Below are 17,094 nucleotides of genomic sequence, written 5' to 3'. Positions count from 1 at the left end.
TCAAATTAAATTCATATATATACTACACTTCAGAGTGAAAGTTTAAAAATACTCTTACGATTGAGGCGATTGATTTTGGGAATTATTAGAAGTAGGAACCATTTTTTTCTGTACCACAAGATCTCTTTTGTGGAAAAGAAACTATTTATACAAGTACTTGTTAAAGCTTCTACATTGCAATTTACTCCAACTAATAATTACCCTATCAACACATATTCTGTCTAAATGTCTTTAGTCACAGTCCTTCTAATGTAATCTGGGTGTTCATTGTTCTTCTGTTTGATATGCACTGGAAGCTCCCAGCATCTTATTCCAATCAGTATTTGAATGCATTGTCTATTGAAATGAAAGTAACAATGATTAGTAGGACAGATGTTTCCCTTGAATGTGAAAATGTAGGGGTTAAAACCACAAATTAAACTGAATATTCACAGTCTTTGCATGTATTTTTCAAGATGGTTGGATACAAATTTTTGTGTAGTGAAAATCAGGTACCAGTCAAAGTTTAAAGATCTGTGACCTGCAAAATAGATGATATTTGGAAATAACTTTACTTTTACTGTCCACTCTGGACAATAGACAAAGAACTCTAGTATGTTGGTAACATGAAATGCTATTTGCTTTCAATGGATGGTGATTTTGACAAGGAGACTAGGAGAAACATGAAAGTAGAAAACAGAACAATCAGAATTTCATGCCAGGCGCATCCATGCATCAGGGAATTAACAGAAGAATTATAAGAGCTTATGAATGGATTGTCATTCATTAGTATATTACTATTGTTATTAATATTAGATGTGTCTTTGCTTTTTGATTGAAAATGCTATAAAAAATCAGTTGCATATGACATTTAATTGTCAAAATTTGAAGACTGTGTAACAGAAATCTGATTTCTCTCATGTTGATAATATTTATCTCCTGTTTCTACATGTATTCCTTAGTTAATATTTTTTACTGGGATTTTATAAGGCCATGAGAAAAAAATTTAAATATAACGTATGTCTCAATGGCTAAATTTAATTTCATAATTGAGGAAATAATTGAGGCCAAGGTGATTCCCATTTTTGTTTGTAAAAACAGTGCAGATCTTCCTCTACTTAACGTGGAGTTATGTATGGGTAAATCCACTGTAAGTTGAAAATATTGTTAAGTTGAAAATCAGTTTAACACACTTAACTTACTTAACTTCATAGCTTATCCAGCCCACCTTCACATGCTCACAACACTTACATTTAGCCTACGGTCAGGGAAAATCACCCAACACAAAGCCTATTTTATAATAACGTGTTGAATATATCATGTAATCTATTGCACACACTGCTGAAATTGAAAAACAGAATAGTCATTTGAGTATAGAATGGTTGTAAGTGTGTTGGTCATTTACCCTGGTTATCTTGTGGCCACCTGGGAGCTCCAGCTTCACTACCATTACCCAGAATTGTGAGAATGTATCATAACACCTGCTGGCTAGCCTTGGAAAAGATTAAAATTCAAAGTATGGTTTCTACTGAATGTGTATTACTTTTGCACCTTCTTAAGGTCAAAAAATGCTAAATCGAACCATCATGAGTCAGGGATTGTCCGTATTATAACTTACACCTTTATTTAAATAAAGTTTGTGTTTATTCCTTCTCACAACCTTCACAAATAGTACCTGAAAATAGGTAATGAATACAGCTGCAGAATACAGATGATAGGCCCCACTGGGGAAGAATGCCTAGTTAGCTAACCTCCCAAGGAAGAATAATAGGGTGAGCCTTAAAACCCTAATTTACAATGCAAATTGTAAGTTAACCACTTCAAGAGGGTTATCATATCTCAATCATCAGGCTGATAAGAGGTAGCCAATTGTTTTTTGTCTGCATTGCTTGAAGAGTTAATAAAAAGATGATGAGTGTTTTGGGGTAAGAATGATTCCTCTGTCTACTGACCTCAGAGTTTGTACAGAATTACTATCTAAGTCTCTTTAGATTATGACCCATGGATCTAATCTCCATTAAAGCTTTCTTCACATAGAATAAGAGGTTCAAAATGAAGCATCTTTGGAGTCAGTACCCATGATTAAGAGGTTATTAGTTTTCCTGGTCAAGAAGGTGGCACTACAGTGGGATTTCAGTGTTTCATGATGTCTTCCCTACTTCAAATCTTACACTTCCAACTCAAACGTGTTATTGCCTTAGACTATGGTATTTAGTTAACATGTGCTGTTGTTTGTTTTAATTTCGTTAACTTAACCTAAGCCTATCATTCAACATTTGAAAACTGTGAAAAATCAAATAGATAATAAAATAATAATGTTTCATAGTTCATAAGACTGCCTCCATGATTCTGGGAAAACCATTTAAATCTTCCTTTTTATTCACTGTATGAAAGGCCTTTGTTGGAGTAGGGATGACTCCTCTCATTGGGATATAGTATCTTTGTTCTTTTAATTTTTTTTTAGTATTAGATATTTATTTAAATATATTTTGGTTGATCCATTTGACAACTACATGAGTGTTTGCTCTTTTTATAGCGTAAATAGAATAAGCTTTAGAGGCAAGTAGATTTAGGATTATATTCTATCCTCATCTTTTACCAACTGTGATTCCTTGCTACAGATGTCACATCTGTAAATGGTAGGGAACAATGATATTATTTAAAAGAGTTTTTCCAATGATTGAACAGGTAATACATTTCAAACTCTTAGTATACTGTGCAGCACAAAGGAAATACTCAACCCTGTTAACTATATCATGAAATTGCCTAGAATATTAATTAGAGTAGTATATGTATATATAGATTAATAGCATCACCACAAGGAATAAGGATGGCATATCTGTTCTCAAATAATTAGTATACAAAAAAAATCTTAACCCTGAAAGTACACTGAAGATAGATTGAAGTTTGAGATTTACAGTGCCTCAGGTTTTATCACTACTGACTATCATTGTAAGCACAGAAAACTAGGAGTATAGAATGTTCTATATATGGAGTTTAATATCTGTGCAAAACCAATGTAAAAAAAAAAGCCACAGATATGATCTAGCACAAAGACTTTTCAGACTGGATTATTTGTTTGAATTTGTTTTATTTGATTTTTATGTGTGTTTATGGAACTAAACTATATATAAAAGTAATATAAGAGTTGATCTAAGGGTGCCTGGGTAGCCCAGTTTATTAAGTGTCTGACTCTTGGTTCAGTTAAGGTCATGGTCTCACGGTTCGTGGGTTTGAGCCTCACATGGGGCTCTGTGCTTGGTAGTGTGGATCCTGCTTGGGATTCTCTCTCTCCCTCTCTTTCTCCTCCTCCCACATGTTCTCTCTCTCAATCTCTCTCTCTCTCTCCCCCTCTCTCTCAATGAGTAAATAAAAAAGAAGTATAGGAGGAGGAGGAGGAAGAAGAGCTGATCTATTTGGGAATGAGAGAAGCTCAAATTCTTGTTTCTTCTACTCTGTCACCAACCCATCCCTAAGTTAGCTCTGAAGACCCCCTGCCTGCAATGCTTAGAGAACACAATTTAGAAAGAAAAAAAGAAAGAAAGAAAGAAAGAAAGAAAGAAAGAAAGAAAGAAAGAGAAAGAAAGAGAAAACATTGACCTCGTCCAGTTCATTTCATTTTAAGATGGAGAAACTGAAGCCAAACATAGTGAAGTGACATGACCTAGGTCACACACTGAGAGGACAGGTCTGGGTATGCTGACTCCTATCTATGGGATCATGTTGACTCTTAGAATATATTTATAGTTTAAGACAGCAAATGTGGCTTTGGGAAATGTGGCTGTTCCTCCCTTTTTGCCAATGGTATCATTTTGGTGGGTGCAAATTAGTAGCAGTTTTCAAAGTATGGTACCCAACTAGCAACATCAGCCTAACTTTTAAAAAAAATACAAATTCTTGGGCCTACTCAAACCACCTATGTCAAAAATTCTGATGGGGGGGTGCTGAGAACTCATGGATTAACAAGCTCTCCTGGGGCGCTATATTAAATAAATTATTTGGAAATTAGTTCCATCTGTAAACTAATCTTAATTACATGGCTTACCTACCAATAGGCAAAAACCACTATGAAGATACATAAAATTCTGAAAATAATTGAGAGGGAAATGAAATTTTGCTGATCACCTACCTTATGCAACAAACTCTTTGATTTCTCTTAGTTATTTAATCCTTATAGCAACATTCTGAAGTATACATTATTATGTGAACTTTGATGGAAAAATTTGATTCAAAGGAAGTAACTTGTCTAAGATCATTCAACTGGAAGTTGCAGAGGTAGGATTTAAAGCCAGAAGTAATTGACTCCAAAGCTTTAAATCTTCTTATTATGTATTGAAACCCACTGGGTGTTACACACACCTGGGGTGGAGTAGCTACAACTCCAGGGGAAAAATCCATGCGTTCAATCTTTTCATCATTATGGAGGGCTTGTAATGTTGATTATACTTAGGATGTAATGTACCTCTTCTTGATGTTACGTGGAAACAATGTTTTGTCACTCTGACATGAGAATACCTTTTCTACTCTTTCATTTTACTTACATCTATTTGAATATCTATCCCGAAATTTCTCAAAACTTGCCAAACGATGACAAGCTAATGTATATGTTTATGCTTATATTTTTAGCATTTCATGTAAGAAATAATATAGTTCCAATGTGTCCCATTTGGGGACATATAAAAAGTTGCTGAAAAATGAATCATTACCTTAGATATTATGTAAATAAAAATCATGTAAGTATTATGTAAATGTAATTACATATAGAAGTAATTATAGGGATATGCACTGCAAACTTCAGAGTTGTAATACAGGAAATTATAGGAGAGGGTAATTATATATCATGTTCCCTAAAGTTTCAACATCTAGGAAGAAATTCATCCATTTTTATATCTGAAAGAGACATTAAATATTTTATTGTGTTCGGCAGAAGGTGTGGTGAATGGGTGGTCTGATTAGGGAAGCAGAATATGAGTAGATATTGTGAATGTGGAGGATGTTTGTATTTTGGAAGCATATCGGTTCTAGAGCTGTTAAGACCTACTTGTCAGTTATAGGCCTTGCTTGTTTCTACTTGAAACTGGTTTTCAGTGGGTGAGAGGAAAGTTCTCCTTGCCTGCTCCACAATCTAGGATTCTGCCCATGAGAATGCCAGCTACAAAATCTAGTACCTGGTAATGTTCTGGAAGATGGAACTTGATTGGGCAGGTTGATGATTGGGCAGCCATTGGTAAATGGCTGCCAGAAGAAAAATTACCTATGGAGGTAAATGAACAGCATTTAGAAGAGTAGTGGATGCAATATTAGTACATGGAGAGCTGTACCAAGGGTTGTGTCTGAAGTGTAATATGAAGTCTTGATATAGGAGAATGGAGCTAGAGAGTACAGGAGAATGGAGCTAAAGAGTATAATGCAAAGCCAAATAAAACAGAGAAAGACAAGTAACTTTGATCTCACTCATATGTGGAATTTAACAAACAAAACAGAGGCACCTGGGTGGCTCAGTTGGTTAAGCATCAGACTCTTGATTTCAGCTGAGTTCATGATCTCAGGGTTTGGTTCTTGGGATCGAACCACACCTCAGGTTCCACACTGACAGCACACAGCTTACTTGGGATTCTCTCTGTCCTCTCTATCTGCCCTTCCCCTGCTCACTCTGTCTCTGTCTCTTTCTCAAAATAAATAAATAAAATAAAATATAAATAAATAAATAAGCAAGCAAAGGGGGAGAGAGAGAGAGAGAGAGAGGGAGAGAGAGAGAGAGAGAGAGACCGACCAAGAAACAGACTCTGAACTATAAAAAACAGTTACCAAAGGGGAGGTGGGTGTGGGGAATGGGTGAAATAGGTGATGGAGATTAAGACCGTGCTTATCATGATGAGCACCAAGTAATGTATAGAAGTGTTGAATCACTATATTATACACCTGAAGCTAAAATAACACTGTATGTTAACTATACTGGGATTAAAATTAAAAACTTAATAAAAAAAAAAAGAGAAGATCAGAAATAACAAGTTAATGAGATCATATTTGGAAGGAGAACAAAGCAAGCAGTTCAGGTACTCAGTCTTTTTGAGGGACAACTGCATATTGATTTGTGAACCAGAGCAGCTAACTTTAAGACTCAAGACTCAAAGGATGCCTTCTTTCTAGGGCAAACATAGCAACCAATCACTGTACCTCACATATTCTATCCAAGTCCAGTTCTTTCATTTTGCTAAGTAAATGTCTCCCTGATTTCTTTACTTCATTCCACCTCCACTGCTGTCATCATACACCATGCCAGCATCATCTTTTGCCTGAACAGTTGCAATTTCCTCCTAACCTATTGCCTCATTGCCACTTACTCTCTCCACAATCTAGTTTTACATACTGCAGCCAAAGTTATTAATCCTACGTCACTCCATGCTTTTAGGGAAAATACTAAAGTCCTTAAAATGATCTACAAGTCTCTGCATGATATTGACCCTGCTTAACTTCTATAGTCTTACGTGATGAGCCTCTCAGTCCTCCTCCCTCTGCAACTCAATACTGTCCAATTTCAGTTTCTTTCGGTAACATGCCTTTCTGCATAGAAGGCTTTCTCCATTACCCTTTTCTCTTTTTGGACTTATAGGTCTCAATTCAAGTATTGTTTCCTTAGGAAACACTCCCTTTACTACTTTATCCTGAAACACACACACACACACACACACACACACACACACACACGCACACACGCACATACACTTCTGGTCTTCTGTTATATTTCCTTACAGCTGCTGGGTTTTTTTTTTTTTCTTTTTCTCTCACATAACTAATTACTTTGCAATTATGTATTTGTGTGTTAATGTGAATAAATAAATGCCTATCTCTCCAACTAAACAAACTACATGAAAACAGGAACCATCCCTTTTTTCATTCTAGAGCTCAGCTCAGTGGCTGCTGGAATTGTTTGCTAAGCAAAGTCTTAGATATGAAGCCAAAATTGTAAGTGATGAAAGAAAAAAAAGATAAATTCACCAAATTATAAAACTTTTGCCCTGTAAACAATATTAATGAAGTGAAAAGAAGACCCAGTGAATGAGAGAAAAGTTTTGGATATTATTTATGTGGCAAGAGTCTTGTGTTTAGAATGTATAAATGACTATTATAGCTCAATAATAAATAAATAACAAGTAAGACTACAAATAGTAAAAATGGACAGAGAATATAAATAGACATATTTCTTCAAAGATAGTATACATGTGGTCAGTAAACATGTGATGAAATGTACAACATTACCCATTAGGGAAGTGCAAATTAGAACAACAATGTGATGTTACTTCATGGCCCTAACTGATAAAAATTAAGGATAGTGACAAATGTTGGCAAGGCTATGTAAAAATTGGAATCCTCATACATTTCTGGTAGGGATGTAGAATGGTATAGCACTTTGGAAAATACTTTGGCTTGTCTTCAATGAGTTAAACATAGAATTGTTCTATGACTTCTAGCAATTTCACACCTAGTAATATACCTAAGATAATTTAAAACATGTTTCCATATTAAACTTTATATGTAAATGTTTATTATAGCAATACTCAAAATGGGCCCAAAATAGAAACTGCCCAAGTTTCCATCAACTGATGAATAGGTAAACAAAATATAGTGTATTTATATGATGGAATATTATTCAACAATAAAAAGAAATGGAATGCTGATACATGCTACAACATGGGAGAACCTTGAGAACATTGTGCTATGTGAAATAAATCAGTCTCAACAGACTATAAAAGACCAATTATGGTGTCATTCCATTTGTATGAAATGTCCAAAATAGAGAAACATATGGAGAGGGAAAGTAAATTAAGGTTTGCCTAAGAGTAAGCAGGAAAAATATTGGTAGGAAATAAGGAGTGATCATGGATACTTATTTATTTATTTGATATTCAAAAGTTTATAAAATTAGATTGTCATGGTGCTTGCATAACTCTGTGAATATGCTAAATATCATTGATTATATATTTTATTTTATCTTATTTTATTTTAATTTTTGTTTTATTTTAGAGAGAGTGAGAGAGCACGCCCAAGTGGGATAGAGGCCAGAGGGCGTGGGAGAGAGAATCTTAAGCAGACTCCACACTTACTGTGGAGCCTGATGGGTACAAAAAGATCCCACAACCCTGGGATCATGACCTGAACCAAAATCAAGTCAGACATTCAACTGACTGAGCCACCCAGGCACCCTTGATTATGTATTTTAAATGGGTGAATTGTAGCATATGTATCAATAAAGCCATTAAAGTTTTTTGTCACGACTTGAAAAGACAATTGCTTATATATAATGTGTGGGTACATTATTTGCACTGAATGATCAAAACCTGTCAACACACATGCCCACTAAAAGTAATGCACAACACCAGACATGGAAACTACATGAGTACATATATATTACAAAAAAAGAATCTTCTATTTAAGTATATTTAAAAGATAATTATTTAAAGCAAAAATATTAACAACATATTATGAATTTTATATCATACAGAGAAGCAAAATATATGACAATAATAGTGAAACTGCAGCAGGGAAGAAATGAGAGTCTATTATTGTAAGGTTCTTACACCATATATGAAGTATTATCCTAGTACTTAAAGGTAGACTAATAAACCAAAGATACATGCTATAGGGGCATCTGGGTGGCTCAGTCAGTTGAGTGTCTGATTCTTGATTTTGGCTCAGGTTATGATCCCAGGGTCATGGAATCAAGCCCCATGTCAGGCTCTGTGCTGAGCTTTGAGGCTGCTTAAGCTTCTCTCTCTCTCCCCCTCTGCCCTTCTCCCCTGCTCATGTGTTCTCTCTTTCTAAAATACACACACACTCACGGCCCCCCATATATATATGTATATAAATATGTATATATATATATATATATATATATATATGTATATAAATATGTATATATATATATACACATATATATACGTATATATATATATATATATATATATATATATATATACATGTGTATATATATACATATAAAAATATCTATGCTATAAATTCTACAGCAACCACTAAAATAATAAAATGGAGGTATAGCTAAAAATGAAGTAAAAAGCAATTAAAAATACTTAGTTAATACAAAAGAAGGCATGATGAGAGGAACAAGACTACTAAGAATATATGAGACAAATAGTTAAAATGATTGTAGATTTAAAACCAGCATCAATAAACTCATTAAATATAAATGGATATAAATGGATTAAATACCTGAATTAAAAGTTAGAGATTGTGATATTAGGCAAAACTGTATTTCAAATACAAGTAAGATACATTAAATATAAAAATACAAATACGTTACAATTTAAAAAAAAATAGAAAAACATGTCATGCTAACACTAAGCACAGAAACAGCTGCAGTAGATATATCAGACAGAATACATTTCAGACAGAAATACTACAAGGAAATTGAGGGTCATTCATAATTTTAAAGGTGATAACTCAGAAAGTGGAAGTAACAATTATAAGCCATTGTGTATGTACCAACAGAGCTTCAAAATATATGAAACAAAATCTATCAGAACTCCAAGTAGAAATCAATAAATCATTATCATAATTTGATATTAGAATACTTCTCATAAGAAATAGGACAAGTCAACAGAAAATCAGTAAGGTTATAGATGAATGACACTAAAAACCAACTTGACCTAATTAACATTTATAGAGTACCCCAATGCAGTTGGAGTGGACTATACATTCTTTTCAAGTACAGATGAAACATTTAACAAGATAGACCATATTCTGGCCCAAACATGTATTGCAGTACATTTAAAATAATTACAGTTACACAGTATGTTCTATGACTATAATGAAATGAAATTAGAAATCGGTAACAAAGATACATGGAAAATCCTCAAAATTTGAAAACTAAATACCACACCTAAATAACCCATGGCTGAAAGAAAAAATTAAGAGGAAATTCAGGAAGTATTTTGAACTGGATGAAAATAAAAACAAAACATCAAAATTTATGGGATTTACCTAAGACAGAGCTTATAGGAAATTTTAGAACACAAGATGTCTATTTTAGAAAATAAGAACATGAATGACTTTAGCTTCTACCTTAAGAAACTAATAAGAAAAAATTAAATACAAGGTAAGCAAAAGATAGGAAATAGTAAAGATTCAATGCAATCTCCCTCAATGAAAAGAAGACCGAAAAAACATTAGAGAAAATCAATGAAACAAAAAGCTTATTCTTTGAAAAGATAAGAAAAATTGATAAACCTGTAGCCAGACTAATCTAGCATAAAAATAAAATAGACACATATTACTGACATCAATAATGTGCGAAGTGAGTATGATGACTAACTTCATACCAATAGATTTGGCAACTTGGATGGAATGGACAAATCTCTTGAAAGATACAAAGTACAAGTGTCCCCAAAATTACAGTCTTTGCAGGTATAATTAGCTAAGTATCTTGAGATGAAGTCTTCCGGGACTTAGACCCTAAATCTGATGACTGATGTCTTTATAAGAGAAAGAGGAGAGATTTACCCATAGAGAGACACAGGGAAGAAAGCCATGTGAAGACTGAGGCAGGGCTTAGAGTTATGCTGCCACAAGCCAAGAATTCCAGGAGCCACCAGAAAGTTGCCAAAGGTAAGGAAGGGTTCTCTCTAGATCTTTCAGAGAGAGTTGGCCCTGCTGAAACCTTGATTTCAGACTTCTGGACACCAGAAAGTGTGAGAAAATAAATTCCTGTTGTTTCAAGCCACCCAGTTTGTGGCAGTGCATTACAGCCATTCTCATTCAAAAATAAATTGATAAAGTAAGTGATAATATAACTGTTAACGAAATTGAATTTGTACTTAATAACCTCCCACAAGGAAATGTTCATTCCAAGATGGTTTTATTTGTAAATTCCAGCAAACATTTAAAGGAGAAATAGTATTAATTCTTAATACAAATTATTATAGGAAACTGAAGAGCTATGTTTCTCAGCTAATTATTTCAAGCCAGTGTTACCTTAATGCCTAAATCAGACAAAACTATTACTGCAGAGTAATATCCCTCGTGAACATATATGAAAAAAAAATTTTTTTACATTTTTTATTTGTATTGAGACAAACAGCAGGGAAGGGGCAGAGAGAGAAGGAGAGGAAGAGAATCTCAATCAGGTTCTGTACCATCAGCCCAGAGCCTGACTCAGGGCCCTATCTCATAAACTGTGAGATCATGATCTGAGCTGAAATTAAGAGTCAGTCACTTAACCGACTGGGCCACCTAGGTGCCCCACGTGAAAAAATTCTTAACAAAATTTCAGCAAAATCCAACAATATGTAACATGGGTAATTCTTGCTACACAATTGGAGCTTATTATAGGAATGCAAGGTTGACTTAAACAGTAAACCACGTAACCATCTCAATAGAGGTGTAGAAAGTATTTTTAAAACTTATTCCTGATTAACTTGGACAGGAAGGGAAATTCCTCAGCCTGTGAAACAGTATAGAATGTTGAAAGGCTGAATGTTGCTCCCAGAGATCAGGAACAAGGTAAGAATGTCTGTCTTAACACTTGTTTTCCACATTATACTGAAGACTCTAGTATATGCAATGAGGAAAAAAAGAAAAAGAAGAAGAGAGAGGGAGATAGAAAAGATATACAGATTGAGATGGAAAAATTAAAACTGTCTTTATTTGCAGATGGTATAATTGTCCATGTAAAAAAAAAATCCTATGGAGGCTATAAAACAGCTACTAGACTCTAGTAAGTTTAGCAAGGTTGCAGGATACAATTAGAAATTTACTGTTAGTTTTTAACATTTTACTTAAAGTAGCATCAGGGCATCTGGGTGGCTCAGTCAGTTAAGTGACAGACTCTTGGTTTCTGCTCAGGTCATGATCTTGTGGTTTGTGGGTTCAAGTCCCACATTGGGCTCCACAAGCTAGTAGCATGGAACCTGCTTGGGATTCTCTCTCTCTCTCTCTCTCTCTCTCTCTCTCTCTCTCCACCTCCCACACTCATGCTGTCTCTGTCTCTCTCAAAATAAATAAATGAACTTAAAGAAAAAGGAAAGTAGTGTCAAAAATGTGAAATGATTAGGGAAAAATCTGACAGAAGATGTGCAAGACTTATATCCTGAGAAGAAACAAACAAAAAACATTCGTGAAAGATTTTGAAGACCAAGTCAATGGAGAGATAATCTGTGTTCATGATTGGTAAGAATCAATGTGAACATTTTAATTCTCTTCAAATTTGTCTGTGGATTCAATGCAATTCTAATAAATTTCCCATAAAAAAACATTTTTTTGGTAAAAATTGACAAGCTGATCCTAAAACTCATATGACAATACAAAATACTTGGAGTAGCCAAAACAATGTTGGAAAAGAAGTATAAAGTTGGAAGAATTATACTACCTGATGTCAAGACTTACTATAATGCTCCTGGACTAATACAGTGTAGTAACAGCATAAAGACTTATGGATCAATGGAACAGAATAGAGATCCACAGATATAGATCCATACATTTATTTACAACTGAGGTTTTACAAAAGCAATTCATTGGAGAAAAGATAGTCTTTCCAACAAATAGTTTTGAAACAATTGGCTATTCATACGCAAAAATGTGAACTTGGATTCATACCTCTTACAGTACACAAAAATTAACAAAATGGATCATATATCTAAATTTTAAATATAAAACTGCAAAACTTCTAGAAGAAAATGGGAAAAAACAGTCAGTGTGGCCTTGGGTTAGGCAAATTTCTTAGATATGACACTGCAAGCAAGATCTATAACAGTTATAATAAATTAGAGTTCATCACAATTAAATGTTTGCTCTTTAGAAGACAACAAGAATATTTAAAAACTACAGACATGGAAAAGGTATTTGCAAATCAAATATCCAATGAAAGATTTCATTCCATAATATATAAAGAACTCCAAATCTTAATTATAAGAAGTCAACTAAATAAATAACAAGTGAAAGATTTTTACATAAACTTCACCAGAGAAACATATGTATAGTAAGTAAGCATTTGTCATTAATCATTAGGGAAATATAAATTAAAACCACAAAATATAAAATAAATAAAACCACAAAAGATGCCACTCTACACCTTAGTCGAATGTCTAAAATTAAAAGGAACGATGACAGCAATTGTTGACATGGATGTGGAGCAGTTAGAAATCTCATGTCCTGCTGGCAGGGAGGCAAAGTGGTAAAAACCCTTGAAAAAACATTTTGGTGATTTCTTAGAAAGTTAAAAACACTTCCCAATTGATACAACCATTACATTCTTAGGTATTTACCCATGAAAAATTGAAGTATACATCTATATGAAGACTTATAGATGAATGTTTGTAGCAACATTTGTATCATCCCCAAACTGGAAACCACCCAAATATCCACCAACAGGTGAATGGATAGATATATATCAGCTGTGGTGTAGCCATACAACAGAATCCCACAATAAAAGACAATAAAAATAAACTTCTGACATGCAGTAATACAGAAGAATGTCATAATAATTTTCTGTGATGAAGAAGCCATATAAAAAAAGATATTATTTGATTTCTGTTTACATAAAATTCTAGAAAGTAGACACTAATCAGCAGTGACAAGAAACAAATCAGTAGTTATCCAGAAACTAAGAATTAGGTAGGAGTGGTTTTAAAATAAGGAAGAAGATGGGGCACCTGGGTGGCTCAGTCACTTAGGTATTCTACTTCAGCTCAGGTCATGATCTCACTGTTTGTGAGTTCGAGCCCTGCTTTGGGCTCTGTGCTGACAGCACAGAGCCTGGAGCCTGCTTCTGATTCTGTGTCTCCCTCTCTCTCTGCTCCCACCAGTCACCCCCCGCTCACACTCTGTCTCTCTCAAAAGCAAGTAAACAGTAAAAAAAAATAAAATAAGGAAGAAGAATTTTTGGGTATATGGATAATGGGTAATGGATATATTCATTATCTGAATATTGGTGATGATTTCAGGAAATATATCTATTTATATCTATATCTATATCTGTATCATCTATATCTCTATCTATATATATCAATGATTATCAAACTATACATTTACAGCACAAAAGTTTGAAAGAGCTGAAAAATAAATATTGAGACAGACAATGGTAGCAAAGAGAGCAAGTGTGGTGTACAAGTCTTCCCCCCCACTCCCCCCATCCTTCTCAGGGCCTTAGACTTTATTCTTCAGGCAGTGTAGAGCCCTTGAAGGTGGTTAGTGGGGCAGTTACATTATTTGCATTTTAGCAGTGTGATTGGCAGCAGTGAAGGGAGAGGACTGGCAACACACATTCTTTTTTTTTTTTTTTAACATTATAATGGAATTGCAACAAATGTTCCAAATAATCTCTGCAGGATTTCCAGTGAAACCAATTAGCATATATTTGAAAAAGCGCTGGTGGGGTTAGGGACTTACTCTGTAGCCATTAAAACAAATTGGCCCACCCTGGCACACAAACTAGTAAATGGCAGAGCAGTGACTGAAAACTAAGCCTGTCTGATTCAAAGCTATTTCTCTTTCCACTACACATGCCCTCCCCTACCTGGGTACAAACCTCATTCCAAAACTTAATGGGAAATTTTCAGAATTTTCAAGACTTTTCTCAAATCAGAATGTAGACTGGATGTTATATAATGCCACGGTCTGCTGCAGTGGTTCTTAATGGAAGCTGAGTAGGCTATACCAATAATGGATTACATCTACAGCTTTTTATTTGAGAATATATATCACATTCCAAGATCATCCCCAAAGTGACACAGATTAACAGTGATTAAAATGGGAATTCACTGTCTTGCATGGCTTACTGTGGGCCACTGTGGGCACAGTGCTCCATATTGATTCCAGAGCAGTATCTCTAATAGAACCCAGCTTAGATTGCTTCTCAGAAAATCTCTAAGATTTAGCAAGCATGGAAAGCAAGAATGCCAAACTTAAATTTATTTGGCAAAGGAGAGGTTAAACTTTAAAATTAGCAGTCTTCTGGAAACATGAAAAGCAGTTACCCCTATTCCATCCTATTTGGAAATCTTTGAAGGAATTTGACATTTTGACAATCTGAAATGTCAGTCATTCATTCTGTGGCAAATGCATAGAAACCTACATAAAATTTGCCTGTTTGGCTTTTCAGATCTGTTGAACAAAAACCCTCTTTGGACTTTGGCTAATAGTACTAATCAAAACTTTAATAATAGACTTGTCATTTACTCTTTTTTATTATAAGTTGGATGGAACTGGAGTTTGCTTGTGCAATTTTCACACAAAAGAATGAGCGATGAGTGTTTCAGACTTGTTACAAAATCATGTTTGCAGGCAAGAAAGAGAAGGGAATGAAGCTGGGCCTAAGGATTAAGAAATTCCTTTCTAATTTGGCTAAATTTTACTTAGTTGGAGAGAGAAAAAAAGATTAGTTCTCATTCACTCATTGGTCCCCATTCATTTATTGACCCTAATGTGCATTATCATGCATTAAGCAGAACAGTTAGACCATAGTGTGAACAGATTTTTAGACAACACTGGGTTCAAACTCTGACTTTCTGTACCCTGTCTCTGATAAATTTCTTTATATTCCTAAGTATCTTTTCCTTATTTGTGAAATTAACTATAACAGTAATGCACATCTGAAAGGATTTCTGTGAGAATCGTATTGTACCAGGCATCCACACCACTGAGCTCAGCTATCCGCACTGTGCATGTTACCGTTATATGTTCATGTTGTTGTGGCGTAGCTGAATAGTGCAGAGTAGTGGGAATGAATACTGTACTTTGCATGTGCTGTCTTGCTTACCCTTCATAGCATTCCTTTATTTCTTTCATTTTACTAGTGTGAAAATAGAGGCATAGAGCATTCAAGAAACTTTTAAAAATTATTCAGTTCATAAGTGGCAGAACTTAAATCAAGTTTCTGCTGGGTTCCAAACCCATGTGTTTTCTTCTCTTCGTTGCTGTTTTCCAACTTAATATTAAACATAAAAGAAAATATAAGAAATGTTCATTTATTAGTGGCAATCCTTTGGTATTGCTATTTATACCAACCAAATCTGCATATTTTTATCAGTATTTGTATAAAACATTGAATTGCAAAAGCAAATGTAAATTTTCTTACTTAACATGATTTCCCAGAGAATTTCCCAATGAATATGCCCTCTTTTCTCCTAAGTCTTTATATAGATGAGTTTTGGTGGAATTTTCCAGCCATGTTTATGGTGATTGTGCTTGCTCATTCAAAATTTGAGTGTTCTGGAAGCAAATGTTGTTTTTTCTTAAAATTACAAGTAACCCTTATATATTAAGCACTAAAGTTATATTGAAGCAGGCAGTCTCAGAAGACTGGCCCTATTTCAGGCCATATAGTACAGTGGTTGGGTGAGTGAAGCTAATTTGGGTCAGAGAGATTCACACTCAAAGCTCCATCTCAGTCATTGTCTACAAGTGTGGTTATGGGTAAGTTCATTTTTCAGGTTGTTTCCTTAACTGTTAAGTAGAAATGAGAGGTAACAAATAGCATCTATGCATGGGACTGTTTTAAGGATTAAGTGAGATCCTGGTCCAGATTAATTAGCCCAGTGCCCGGCAAGTAGCACTGAATAAACTATGGATGTGATTGTCGATGCTGTGTGGTTGTAGAGGTCTCCACGGCCAGTTCTTTTCAAGTTCAAGTAAAACATTCTGACAAATAGCCCATCCACAAGGATAGATAAATCTCTGAAATGATGTTTTGATGGAAAATGTTTCCTAGAAAGTTCTTCATTTTCAGTTCTCTATTATTTATATTACGTCAGAGAATATTTTCAATTAAGTGTTCATGCACACATAAAAACTGTCAATCTTCATTTGAAAAAAGAGGAGTTCTTTGTGAAAAATCAACATATAGCTAGCCTTTCTTACCTGCTGTAGGAGTGAGAAATGGGGTTTAAAAGTTGCAGCCCCTGGAGGGGTATCAAGCTCAACCTGAAATACCAAATTCATCAAAGTATACAGTAGTCTGTACATTTATAGAAGAGGACAGGACTCCTTCGTCAAAAGATAATGTGACCCAGTACCCAGGTTTTGGTTTCTAACACCATGCTCCAACAGAAGGTTCCAATAGTCCTTGAACGGAACAATGGCAGATTTTAGAGCTGGGACATAGAA

The 17,094-nt window shown here is 34.6% G+C and overlaps 1 protein-coding gene across 1 annotated transcript in view; it reads left to right on the top strand.

Moving 5' to 3' along the window:
- TENM4 (teneurin transmembrane protein 4) overlaps positions 1–17,094 on the top strand; it is a 2,883,939-nt gene that overhangs the window by 735,954 nt on the left and 2,130,891 nt on the right.

Source organism: Panthera pardus, unplaced genomic scaffold, assembly GCF_024362965.1.
Source record: "Panthera pardus isolate Hobbes unplaced genomic scaffold, ASM2436296v1 HiC_scaffold_12, whole genome shotgun sequence".
In the NCBI taxonomy this organism is placed as follows: Eukaryota; Metazoa; Chordata; class Mammalia; order Carnivora; family Felidae; genus Panthera; species Panthera pardus.
The sequence above is the reverse complement of the archived record's forward strand: the minus strand, read 5'-3'. Positions and strand labels throughout refer to the sequence as shown.